This window comes from Rhodnius prolixus, unplaced genomic scaffold, assembly GCF_049639745.1.
Source record: "Rhodnius prolixus isolate KJV_2025 unplaced genomic scaffold, Rpr scaffold_7, whole genome shotgun sequence".
NCBI classification, from domain to species: Eukaryota; Metazoa; Arthropoda; class Insecta; order Hemiptera; family Reduviidae; genus Rhodnius; species Rhodnius prolixus.
In genome coordinates, this window is record NW_027411582.1 from 27,247,777 (window position 1) to 27,262,283 (window position 14,507).

General features: G+C 36.0%; 1 protein-coding gene across 27 annotated transcripts in view; it reads right to left on the bottom strand.

The window, feature by feature from the left end:
* The window catches only part of shep (RNA binding motif single stranded interacting protein alan shepard), a 392,464-nt gene that overhangs the window by 339,944 nt on the left and 38,013 nt on the right, over window positions 1-14,507 (bottom strand). The window lies entirely within an intron of this gene.

The window sequence follows — 14,507 nt, forward strand, 5'->3', positions numbered from 1 at the left end:
TTATAAAACTATTTACTATTAATCAAATAATAATTGGGGAAAAATATTAATAAAAAAAAAGTTCAATGCTCTTGTTATAGAGCACAAAAACCCGCCTTGTGTGAATCAATACGTTACTTTAAAAAAAGAGCAAAGTTCCTTAACTTAATACGAGGTTAAACATAGGTCAACCCTAACCAATACTGGGTAAAATACACCTAAAGCACAGTGTTTGTTTAAAAGTTTGACTTGAAAGCAATCTATATTGCGTTCAACTTATTGCCTACAATCGAGAGTTAAGGGAATGAAGAGTGAGAATTCTACAGCCAATGGAAGTTACAAAATAAAAAACTAGTGAACAGTAACAGAGAACAGTTCTTGTTTTCAGCTTGGAGAGCTGTGTAAACAAAAAAGAGAGGTTGTGTAATTATTTTTTCAGGAATCTCTGAACAAAGGATAGATTAAACAGGAAGTGGGTCCTTTTTTTCTTTTTCAAGAGAACTCCTTGAAATATCAATTTACTTCCGGAAGAGTGTTCAAATAAACGAAGCTTTAAATGACAAAAAAAAGTTATGTTACGCTAAAAGCTTGGAAATATTTTGGCCGATATTTTAGCGACAAACATTTTTGTAATGACAATAGTATCAAAAATAAAATGAAACTGTTGAATATTATGTTGAAAAGGGCCAGTTAGTTACATTGCGAACCGAGAATAGAATAGAAAATAAATTTATTATCCTGGGACTATAGTCCCCTAAGAATAAATGCATGTACAGTTTGGAGGCCATATTGGTATCGCCTGTATTTTAGATAGAAGGATTAAAATTAAGGAAATAAATGTGTTCAATTATTATTTCGGAGGAAGCTGAGTAGAAAGGAGATAATTGAACAAAATGGATTTAAAGATGGACAGGGTAGGAGCATGGCGGACAGATGAAGGTAAGGAGTTCCAGAAAGGGGGAGCGCGTATTAGGAAGGATTTGTCGAAAGATGAAGTACGGTGTTAGGGAATATAGAGATCAGAGGAACGAGATCTAGTATTGCGAGAATGGATCGAGTATTTGAAGTTGAAGAGTTGAAAAATATAAGATGGCCTTTGAGATTGGATAACTCGGAAAAGGAATGAAGTCACAAAATACTGGCGGCGGTAAAGCCACTTCAACTCATCGTAGTAACCGCGAAATGCGAGTGTCCCTGGGAAATGCTGAAAATAAAGCGTATGAAGCACCTTGAGAGCTTAGTTTCGAGATCACCAGAAATTCTGACCATACACTAAACAACCATAATGGAAATAGGGGAAAATAAGAGAGGAAACTAGGAGTTGTCGGGTCTTAATTGGTAACAGGAACTATTAAACTGCTTTAGGATATGGATGGAGCGGCGAGAGATTTGGGGAAACATGGTTTTTCTAGGGCCGAAGACAGATGTTTGTCATCAAATCAAAAGGCGGAGCCTGGAGACCAGCGGTAAAGGCTTTTGAACTGTGGGGGGGGGGTGGATGAGACTCCATAGCTGAAGAGAAGGCAGCTCATCTAGGGGTCCCGGCAACCGAATAACAGTTGGGAACCCGTTGTCCCAGGGTATATAGGAACCTTCAGCACTGGGCCAATCACCCCCGTCTGAAGTATAACTGATTCAAACTAACAAAATTGGTCTCAATAAATGGACGGAAAAGGGTTGGCTTGGGACAGCTTCTCCACGCCTCACGGCACAAAGGAGATAGGGAAAGAAGAAGAAGAAGGTTTTTACTAGGATAGGTTTTTTGGCCAAAAGTGATACCGAGGTCCTTCAAAGAGGACAATATTTTATTGGAATATTGTACAGGAAAAGATTAGAAGCCAAAAAGATAAGGAAGAGGAGTCAAAGATTTAAGGAGTGAGTTGGAGCCAATAACAATTTGGTCTTCTTCTCTGCATTCAGGGTAAGCTTGGCTTATTGTTCGTGGCCCATGATGTGATATTGTTGTACATAAAGTACAAATATAATGATGAGCGTAGAACTTTATTAATTAAAATGATATAGATTACAAAGTGGATAAAATGTTATGGAAATAAAACGAAGGATGATGCTGGCAAATGGAGAGCAAATTATTCTCAAGAAGAGAAAAAGTCATCCTGTATAAAACAAGCAATCCGACCGAATGCTTACGTATGGTGCTGAGACGGCACTGCACGTGTTGTGTCAGTGTGAGGGGCTTGTATGGCTAAGGATGTTACTTCTCGGGGAGGAAAAACCAAGGCCGGAGAGCTTTACCCAGGAGTCACTCTCCAGAATTAAGAGTCTAATTAAACGGACGGGTCTGGAGGGTGAGCTCTAAAGTCGGGGAGCCACAATAGATCCAAAGGGATCGCAGTGGCGTAGGCCTTGAGGCCGCCCTAATTTAATCTAATCTAATGGTGCTGAGACCAGGGTAAATGTACTGAAACTTAACTTTACTCATGTATTTTACTATTCATAATATTGGTTAGCATTCAATACGTCTCAGATGTTCAGAATTTACAAAAAAATTAGATGAATTAGAAGACAGAGAATAGAAAAAAATGGTGTTCTCAAGAGATTTATTTACTTTTTTGGTTAAATAATTTTTTTTTTTTGCTCCCTTCTAACTTGAAGAGGTAAAAAAGTTTTAACTTGATGTCTCCAAGAAAAAAAAATAAAGCAGCATAGAAGAAGTTGTCTTTTAATTTTTTACCGAAGAAGATTGGCAGCACTGGGAATTTCTTTTCTCTTCCGCACGCTCTCAGAAACCCCACAAACACACCGACACATACACACACAACCACACTCTGCATCTAACCTACAGAAAGACAGAAAAAAAAAAAAAGATGGACGCTCAAGAAAATGATGCCTGTGAAATAAGAAGGAACTGGGGTAACGATAAGGATTGATGCAAGAAGTAGAATGACAAGAGGAGGACGGGTGGTTAAAAAAAGGGATGAAGGAGGAGGAGGAGAAGGAAGAGAGGTAGAGAAGGGGATGGGCCCTGCCACACCCTTTAATACGATATCCACAGCGTCTTTACTTTAAAGTTGCTCCGTGTCTTTTTTAAACCTATTTTAAAAACAAAAATATTGTAAACGAAAAAATAATAAGAAAAAAAAAATTTAGGAAGATGCCAAATAAAAAAATATTCAAATAGATTATTTCCTTCAGGAGCGTGATTGTTTCATATGGGTAGGCTGTAGTCGGGGAAAAAAACGCTCAATTTTATATTTTTAAAATTTCTGCTGGACTACAACTCAGAAGTGTCGTCCAAAGATAGGGGTTGTAGAAATGGAACTATTCGAGGAGGAATAGAATAGAATAAATATTTATTATAATTTTATACATAAAATAAATAAATGTATAATACATTTCAAACTTCTTAACTAAGTGAAGTAAGAGAAAAGTTAGGTGAGGAGGATTGGAATGCAGGGAAAAAAGGAGAGGAAAAACCTGCAGCTAGTGTAGAGAGTTAGAGGAGTATCTGTTTTATTCTTTTGTGTTGTAGGAGGATAGAAGGATCTGTAGGAGGCTATGTCGCGGCAGAGTGGATTAGGATGGCAGTCTAGGATGGAAAGGAGTTTGAGCAGACGATTTTGGATATAGGAGTGTACCGGGGGATAATGGACGCAGTCTCCGTGGAGTGTCTCAATTCTAGTGCGACGTGGAGAGTCTGTTGCGAGTCTGAGAAATTTGTTCTGTGTTCTCCTGAAGTTTCTTGATGTTGCTACTACAAGTCAGGCTCCAGGCGGAGCTGGCGTAGAGTAGTCTAATGACTACTTTGTAAAGGAGGAGTTTGTTAGTCACAGTCATTTTGGAGTCAGGTGAGAGAAGAGGAAATAGTCTTGTAGTCCAGTTTGCCTGAGTTTACTTTGTCCTGAACGTGCGTAGTGAAAGACAGTTTGTTGTGCTAAAGTTAGCCCTAAGTACTTCACGTGGGTAGACCACGGAATGAGTGTGTTATTACAACTGATTTGTCGGTTAAGAGTGGGTCTGCGTTTGGTGAAGAGTATAGCGTTTGTCTTGTCGTGGTTAATTTTAATTTTTTCCATTTGCTGCAGAATTTTGTAAGTCTGTCTATTGTAAAAGTAAGTCTGTAGGTGATGGTGTCCATTCTCCAAGATGACCGTGTAAAAGGCCACGTCGACGGCGTACAAGGCGAGGTTGACATGATAGGAGGTTTGGGTAGAGGATTTATATTGGAGGTGCTTGCAAAAACAAAAAACTGGAACCGACAGGGATGTTAAGACATCTAATGGGGGATGATAATGGAAACAATGAGAAGAGAGAAGTTAAGATGGTATGGATACACCTTAGGAGGATGCCTCCCCGGCAGGTGGCCAGAAATGGTAAGTTGATGGACGCCCCCAAAGAAGTAGAAGGAGAGGAAGATCACCTAAAAAGTGGAGAGAGAAGATTGAGGAGGTAGCCAGAGGGTTGGGTGACTGGCAGAACAGAGATTGGTGGAAATCAGAGATTGATCTCAACGGCAACCCGAAACAGGCAAATCGCCGATCTTCTAACTAATCTCTTTATTGTCTAGTTTATACGTACTAAAACTGTCCGGCAGGACAGTTGTACTATAAGGGGTGACCGTCAAAAACTGCACGAAAAAGCGTAACGTTGAAATATACCCAACTTTGACAATTTTTTTCTCTTTTTCTCTAAAAGATAAAATTCCCAAATTTTCTTTAAAATATAGGGCAAATCCTCCCTTTATAACTATAATTTTTTTGCAACAACCCAGATCTAATAGATTTTGAGAAAAAAGTTGCTGAAAATGAGCAAAAACGGCTTTTTCAAAAATTGTTGTTGTTATTGTTACCTTTTTTGTAAACTGCGTAGCGCCTAAACGCGTGAACCGATTTTCATGAATGAGGTGTCATTCGATTTGGAATTTTATGTAGATGTGCCTTTTGGGGGTCTCGACGCTGTACATCGAATGGGAGAAGAGTTAGCCCCCTTTATGCAATCTTAGTATTAAAATACAGAATATAGCATTAATTACGAGGGTCGTTTGAAAAGTCCGTGCAAAGTCAGAGAGATAGCACCACTGGCGCGTATCGAGGTTATGTTTAGTTAGTAGCATCTCTTGGAAGAACACACACCAAGTTTCAGCCAGATCGGTCTATTTCTTTGTGTTTGGCATTCGTTTGAATCGAGGAAGTCGAGGGATTTTCAAAAAATGGACGAAAAAGAATTTCGTGTGTTGATTAAACAATACTTTATGAAAGGCAAAACGCCTCAGGAGACTAAAGAGAAGCTTGATAAACATTATGGTGACTCTGCACCTTCGATTAGAACAGTTTATAAGTGGTTTCAAAATTTTCGGAGTGGCCATATGGGCACAAGTGACGCTGAACGTTCTGGACGCCCTGTTGAGGTTACTACTCCAGAAATCATTGATAAAATCCATGATATGGTGATGGATGACAGAAGAGTGAAGGTGCGTAAGATTGCTAGTGCTGTGGGCATCTCGAATGAACGGGTACATAATATTTTGCATCAACATTTGGACATGACAAAGCTATCCGCAAGATGGGTGCCGCGATTGCTCACGCTTGACCAAAAACGAAATCGTGTGAAGTGTTGCAAGGACGGTTTGCAGCTGTTCCAGAAGAATCCGCTGGACTTTAAGCGTCGTTTCGTCACTGTGCATGAAACATGGATACATCACTATATTCCTGAAACCAAAGAACAATCTAAACAATGGGTTACCAAGGAGGAATCTGCGCCAAAAAAGGCGAAGACCGTTCCTTCGGCCGGAAAGATTATGGCGACTGTCTTTTGGGATTCGCAAGGAATAGTCCTCATCGACTATCTGGAAAAGGGTAAAACTATTTCAGGTGCATATTATTCATCGTTATTGGACCGTTTGAAAACCGAGCTACAAGAAAAACGCCCACGATTGGCCCACAAAAAAGTCCTTTTCCATCACGACAACGCACCAGCTCACACCTCAGCAGTTGTGGTCGCAAAATTAATGGAAATAGGGTTCCAACTCGTTTCACATCCCCCCCTATTCTCCAGACTTGGCTCCCTCGGACTACTATTTGTTCCCCAATATGAAGAAATGGCTGGCGGGAAAAAGATTTTATTCAAACGAGGAGTTGATTGCAGAAACGAATGGCTATTTTTCAGACTTGGACAAATCCTATTATTCGGAAGGGATCAACAAACTAGAGCAGCGTTGGACGAAGTGTATAAGCCTAAAATGAGACTATGTTGAAAAATGAAAAAGGTTCACTCCAAAAAATTAAGTAGTTTTTATTTTTGCACGCACTTTTCAAACGACCCTCGTACTGTAGAATTAAGTTTACTAGTTACAGTTTATAGATTTCATATTCAATTATGTTTCAAGTTAAATTCTGAATTTTGTCTTCATGATCAAATTGCAAACACCCAGATCTCACGTTTGTCTTTTTTTTTTATTTAGTAGCCCTGTAGATGGACTAAATATTGTTTGAAACGTTGGCATAAACCATTAGGCCAAAAATCTCTGTGCTTACTTTATGAACAATTGCAGCAAATGTTTTATAAATATTGCGCCATAATTAAATAATGAATTAAAGAAATTTAAATATCTCAGAAAAAAAATCAATTTTATAAACTAATAAAATAAATCCAGCTGTTCATAAATAATAATAATAAAACGATAATAAAACGTTTATCAAATAAGTTTTAAACTCACTGAGTTTTTTTTTTTTTTTTTAAAAAAAAGAAACTCAGTAATAAAAAATATTTAACTTAAATTGTAAAGGTTTATTGGAACTTAAAAGAGAAAACTACTTAAGTGTCTTCTACCATTTAGAACTTACAACTGGGGAGAGAGAATAAGGAAAAAAGACTAAGCTAAGTCCTGGTCTTTAAAAAGTCCTTTAAAAACAACCTTAAAATCACAAATGCAACAAGTTGATCATAAAAAAGTTATTTATTTATGGGTATAGAATAGAAAGCATTTTAATAATTATAAATTGAAGAGCTTGGTGCAAAAAGGAGTTATCTACAGCTTTTTTTACAATTTTTAGTAGAGACAAAAAACTAAATATCCTTTAAGATGTATTCCTTATGTTGTGTCTGCTGTAAGGATTAGTTAATATATTGTGATGGGGGTCATTTGGGGCTCAATTTGAATTTTCTAGGGCATTTTTTTAAGCTTGCTATAAGTTATTTTGCAGCTAAAACTCTTTTTTGCACCAAAATCATAATTTTCAGTAAAACTTGAGTACATATTAAGTACTTTAGTCAACCAGATTTCTTGTTTTTGAGCTTTTAAGTGGCATTTTGTGTCTTGTCGAAGCGAATGTTACGATATATTATTATGCCTGTCAAAAAGAAAAATATGTTACCATGTAACAGCTTTTCCATAAGAAAATAATTTTTACAGTATGATTGTAATTATCTCTGGATTTTGTGCGTTTTAGTTAGTGAGGGTCAGGTAAAATTGGGGAGTAAGAAAATAAGCCTAGGAAATTTAAGAGAAATAAAGAATGTGTTAATGGAATTATACTTGAAGAGCACATGGTGGTGTGAAGAGGGCAGCGGAAAAAGACAAGCGACGCGAGCAACATATGGGAGAGACTGAGGCGATCGGGAAAAAAACATGACGAGTTGGGAATTGGATGCTGTACCGTTTGGGTTTAGTCCCAACACAAATGGGAAGATAAAGAAATCACCCAGGTGGAATTTGGCTAATCCAGGGTATTCCGCAAGCGAAGAATCTCTACTTCTCGCAAGGGAGCGGGACGGAATAGCGCCTGAGCTGTGGTGACCTTCTAATAAGAAGACTGAAGAGAAGTGCCGACGGATATCAAAACCAGGCCTGGGGTTGATATAGGTGAGACAATTTTGTTAAGAGTGGGACTAGTTCTCGTGTTGGATTAATGACAATTTCTTTTCATAACGTTATCAATCAATTTCGCTTCTTATTTTGTTTCCCTAAATTTAGCATTAAGTAGGGTTTGTTTTTGTATTTCTTTGTAAAGAGAATTTTTGGTTTTGTGAACAATAATAAGTATTTTCTTAACCCTGAATCTTTTATTTGAACCTCTCCTAGCAACAACAGCACATGTATATGGAATTTAAATATTTAGTAGAATATTAGTGTGGCTGCCTGGTTCGAGTATCGGCCTATAGAGTCGCGCAACGCAGGTTCGCTACCCGAGGAGCTGTTACTAAGTAACAATTTTTTTTAATTCCAATTTTACTTATTTATTTTTTTTATTTTTATTTTCCCTTATTATTATTGGGCTTATTATTAGTCATAATATTTGCTCTTCCTTATCTTCCCTTTCGTTTCCTTACCCACCCCGTCTCCACTGAGCTTGCCTTGCCCAGAGGTATTTGCAGAGGGTGACGTAACAAATAATAATATCTACCCTAATATAAACATTAAATAAACCTAATAACAAAAATTTTTGTTTGATTGATGGCGTCATCTTTTCTGTTTGGAGCAAAAGATAGTTATGTGTAGTAGAAAACTCATTTTTGCTCCAAATCTAACCTAGGTTAGAGAATAAGTAATAATAAACGAGTCTGCATAAAGACTCGTTAATGCACCAAAAGATGTAGAATTGAACATACAATAGGGGGCGCCACTAAACACATTTTCTGGAAAAAAGAGTAGATAACTCCTTTTTGCACCAAGCTCTTCAATTATAAATGATGGAAACACATACGTATAACGTTTCATCAATATAAAACCATAAAATCAATAAAAAGTTCTTAATAGAACTGCCCTCTTTTCACAAGATCATTTCGCGGTTCGCAATGACTGTCAACTAAAGAGTTAAAAATATGGTAAGTGATGAAAATAATACAGTCATCACTTCAAAAAAAATAATAATGCTGAGTTATGACTCATATGTGTTCAGTTCCTCTATTTAATCTGTAGCAAAAACAATTGAACATTGAAATCAAATCTAAAGATGACTAAATATGCGTTTTTTTACAAAGATAAAAGATATAAAGGAATTTTAGAAAAAAGATTGTAATTTTATGCAATAATTGAATCTAAAAAATGGTGAATTACTATTATTAATGTTATTTATTCATTTTTTTACATTTTTGGGAAGTTTTCGAGGCTGAGCTAGCTGCAATTAGGTTCTGCGCTACCGAGATTAAAGGGCGAGGAATTATTAATTCTAAGGTCGTAATTTTCTCGGATAGTCAGGCTGCTCTACGGGCCATTAGTTCCTACCAGGTCAACTCAAGGCTGGTTTTAGGACTGTCTGGGTGCCCTGAAGTAAATTTAGTGACCAGAATAAGGTCTTTGTGGGTGGCTGGTCATTCAGGACATAAGGGAAACGAAGTGGCAGATTTATTGGCCCCGGGAAGGCTCTGCTGGACACTTCATTGGCCCGGAGCCCTATTTTGGGGGTTCCGAAGTATGTTAAGACTGCGACCATTAACTTATGGGTGCAGAGTAGGGTCTCAGGACTGGCCACTGGGGCAGAGACAGGCGGAGGAGTTTATTAAAGGGTTTTCGCCCGAGGCTGTGGGGCTATAAGGATAATTGTAGGGCCTATTAAACCCGGCCAATGCAGGCTCAGAAAACACATGCATCGCATGGGGGCCTGGCAGATGGCTAGCCTTTGTAGGTTCTGCCAGGAACAGGAGGAGGAAACGGCAGTCTGCACGTGTTGGGTTAGTGTGAGGGGCTTGTCTGGCTAAGGATGTTACTTTTCGGGGTAGGAAAAACCAAGGCCTGAGAGCTTTAACCAGCAGAATTAAAAGTCTGATTAAGCGGACGGGTCTGGAGGGCGAGCTCTAAAGTTGGGGAGCCACAATAGATCCAAAGGGGTCGCGGTGGCGTAGGCCTTGAGGCCGCCCTAATTTAATCTATTCTATTCCACATTTTTGGGACAATAAAGATTAGAAACGGTTGAAATTTTACCAGTATGGATGGCGTATCTAACCACTTTCAACAACGTTGAGCAAAATTAAATTTAAATATTATACAGAATTCAATATCTGAATGACGTACTATATTACAATATATGTATTCAAAAAATAAATAAATAAACCACACCTAGCAGAGATTAATTCAAAAATAAATATCAGATAATAAATACGAGCTTTGTGAGAGGAGAATACGTGGTTTACCGACCAAATCTGGATTGGTTTTTAATTTAAATTGAATTATATCTCAGCAAAAATGTAACAAAATGGAATTTAAACATTCACCTATACAAAATAACTATTGTGACCTCAATTTTATTATAGTGCTAAAAATAAATTAGTCAACAGAAAAAAATAGTGAAAACTAAATTTTCTAATTTAGATGACGCTACAAAATTTTAAAATTTAAAAAAAAGGAGTAAAAATGCTGACGAATTTGGAAAAGATATTGTTTTCAGTTAACAGGCTAATAATAAAAAGAAATATGGTGAACCTTTTCTTTAAATAATAATAATAATAATAAAATAATAATAAAAGTAACATTAAGTTTAAAGTAGATTTTTCAATTATAACAGAAATAACTACAGAGAGAAAAGGAATTGGATAAGCTCAGTTGGTAGCACGATGAACTAGTTATGCCGTTGAGGTTGTGGGTTCAAATCCAGTCCAGCAGCTTATAATTTTTTTTTTTTTTTACTCGCGTGAAGAATGAGAAACAACACAGTTAGGAGGCCAGCAGAACACTTAGAATACTTACTATTCAAATGGGTCTTGAACTTTGGCACGTCTTAAGTACAACAAAAAAATAAATAAATATTAAAAAAAAGATAAATTCTTCAGTGGTAAATCACAAAAAAAAATAACCATAAATGATAACACTTATCAGTAATATAAAAAAGATAATCAAATTCCCATCAATTTATTTTCATTATCTTACCCAACATTATCAAAAATAATCTTCAATTAAGACGACCATCAAATTCAAGAATTCAAAACTAAAATTTAAAATAACCCAGAGAGAGAACTTATGTAAAAAGAATGATAAAAAAAACAATAAAATTCTATAAAATTTTAGCCATCGTACAAAATTTAAATTTCCATTTTTCCAGCTAAAATTTATCGTTTTAAAATTTCAATAATCAGGAAAAACTAATAATACGAGGGTCGTTTGAAAAGTGCGTGCAAAAATAAAAACTACTTAATTTTTTGGGGTAAACCTTTTTTATTTTTCAACATAGTCTCCTTTTAGGCTTATACACTTCGTCCAACGCTGCTCTAGTTTGTTGATCCCTTCCGAATAATAGGATTTGTCCAAGTCTGAAAAATAGCCATTCGTTTCTGCAATCACCTCCTCGTTTGAATAAAATCTTTTTCCCGCCAACCATTTCTTCATATTGGGGAACAAATAGTAGTTCGAGGGAGCCAAGTCTGGAGAATAGGGGGGATGTGAAACGAGTTGGAACCCTATTTCCATTAATTTTGCGACCACTACTGCTGAGGTGTGAGCTGGTGCGTTGTCGTGATGGAAAAGGACTTTTTGTGGGCCAATCGTGGGCGTTTTTCTTGCAGCTCGGTTTTCAAACGGTCCAATAACGATGAATAATATGCACCTGTAATAGTTTTACCCTTTTCCAGATAGTCGATGAGGATTATTCCTTGCGAATCCCAAAAGGCAGTCGCCATAATCTTTCCGGCCGAAGGAACGGTCTTCGCCTTTTTTGGCGCAGATTCCCCCTTGGCAACCCATTGTTTAGATTGTTCTTTGGTCTCCGGAGTGTAGTGATGTATCCATGTTTCATCCACAGTGACGAAACGACGCTTAAAGTCCTGCGGATTCTTCTGGAACAGCTGCAAACCGTCCTTGCAACACTTCACACGATTTCGTTTTTGGTCAAGCGTGAGCAATCGCGGCACCCATCTTGCGGATAGCTTTGTCATGTCCAAATGTTGATGCAAAATATTATGTACCCGTTCATTCGAGATGCCCACAGCACTAGCAATCTCACGCACCTTCACTCTTCTGTCATCCATCACCATATCATGGATTTTATCAATGATTTCTGGAGTAGTAACCTCAACAGGGCGTCCAGAACGTTCAGCGTCACTTGTGCCCATATGGCCACTCCGAAAATTTTGAAACCACTTATAAACTGTTCTAATCGAAGGTGCAGAGTCACCATAATGTTTATCAAGCTTCTCTTTAGTCTCCTGAGGCGTTTTGCCTTTCATAAAGTAGTGTTTAATCAACACACGAGATTCTTTTTCGTCCATTTTTTGAAAATCACTCGACTTCCTCGATTCAAACGAATGCCAAACACAAAGAAATAGACCGATCTGGCTGAAATTTGGTGTGTGTTCTTCCAAGAGATGCTACTAACTAAACATAACCTCGATACGCGCCAGTAGTGCTATCTCTCTGACTTTGCACGGACTTTTCAAACGACCCTCGTACGATACGATCAATAACAAGGCTATAATTTATTGCACTCAATAACAGGAAAATACAATTAAGAGCTTTTCTTGGGTAAGGAAATACTCATTTAGTCTTTCCTCTAAAGTGTTATATCAGTTTTATTTACCGTTATACCACTTACATAAAGATGTGTTAAATGTATTGTTAAAATATTTGTATTTTACGAAATTTACTCCACAGGAAATAATGCTATTAACAAAAACTTACAGTTTTAAAGGTTTAAGATTGATTAAACGCACTTTATTGAAGAAAATAGGTTCACGAAAGGACAACTTTAAATGATTGCAAAACTTCCTTTTTTGTAGGTGTAAGAACAGAACGTCGCTTTAATGGTAAGTAGAGTAGCCCTAACCTTTTTACCCTGCCAAATTTTATCAAAAATCGGGCTAAGATTTATTACAGAGTTATTAGTAATAATAATTTTGGAGAGGGCCTCACCATACATGGGGCTAACTTCTCTCCCATTCAATGTACACAGCGTCGAGACCCCCAAAAGGCACATCTACATAAAATTCCGACTCGAATGACACCTCATTCATGGAAATCGGTCCACGCGTTCAGGCGCTACGTTGTTTACAAAAAAAGGTAACAACAACAAGAAGACCAATTTTTGAAAATGCCGTTTTTGTTCATTTTCAGCAACTTTTTTCTCGAAATCTATTAGATCTGTGTTGTTGCAAAAAATTACATTCATAAAGAAGGGTTTGCCCTATATTTTAAAGAAAATTTGGGAATTTTATCTTTTATAGAAAAAGAGAAAAAAATTGTCAAAGTTGGATATTTTTTAACGTTACGCTTTTTCGTGCACTTTTTGCCGATCAACCCTTACACAACTGTCCTACCGGACAGTTTTAATAAGTACAGATAGATTTTTATTGAAAATGGTTTTAAATGAATTTTTTAACCAATATGGCTGGTTACCGGAAGATCTAATTATTTGCACTAGTAACCTTGATGGAAAATTACTGGAATAAAGAAGAAGAATAAGATGACGAAGAAGAAGAATCGAAACATTTCTTTATTTCATCATTAAGTCCCTCCCTAGTTCATATACAGAGAGAAACCGGCGGACATTACCAGCTACTTCCACCAGAGTGTGACCTAGGCATTGAGGATAACCAGTACATAACCTCATTTCCCTTCCACCACCAACTTCATTCAATTCCGTTTAAGGTGGAATTTTTTTCTATTGTAATGGATTTGTTTTTAAATTATTTAATTTAATGATTATAATTATTATTATCATTTTTTAAAAAATAAGCTACGATAGATTTGAAAATGGGAAATTAAAAAAACTTGCCGTAATTTTTTTAACAGAAATACTTAGAAATAAAACAACACGAGTAAAGACGAAAAAACAATTTCTAAATCAATTTAAATTAATAAATAATTGTATAAAGTTTAATTATAAAAATTAATTTAAAAAAAATAAAGGCACAATTTATTTATTATAAAATTGCTCACAACTATAGAGAAGCCTAATTAAAAAAAACTGGAAAATAGAATGACTCAATTAATGTAAGACTATAAAAGCACCAGTAATCGATACAAAACTTTAAAGACTTTAAAAAATTAAATTACTTTAATTAAAGAATAATATTTAATTAATTTCTAATATTGTGCAATTTTTTAGGAGGTGTCACGAACTGTTTTTAGTAATTTTCTTTCAACAAGGTAAAAATAAATAAATAAATAAAATAATTAATTAAATAATTACAATATTTTCCTAATAAATATTTATTTTACAGCGTCCTCTCTTTCTAAAGTTCTGCATAGTGTAAAGTTTAAAATTTAGTAACTTTTACAACAAGGAAAAATAAATTAGTGGCTAATAAATTTTAACTTTAAAAGGATATGACGTCACCGGAAGTACAAAAAATTTCCTGAAATTAATTTTAAAACTGTTTCAACAATTGTTTAATTTTTAAAAAAATCATAAAAATTTTCAAAAACCTGGAAGATGAATTAACTTTTCTTTTTTTTTATCTCTCACTGTTCACTGCAAAAGTATGGGGGCCTTAAGTACAATTTTTTTTTTTTTTTTTTACCAAATTTCGAGTCGATTTTTCTGCAGAGAATCGTAAAAAGAAATTCGATTAAACTTATAACGACCATTTTCAACTTTATTATTTTTTTTTTTTCTTTTTCTGAGGAAATGATAATTGATTTTACT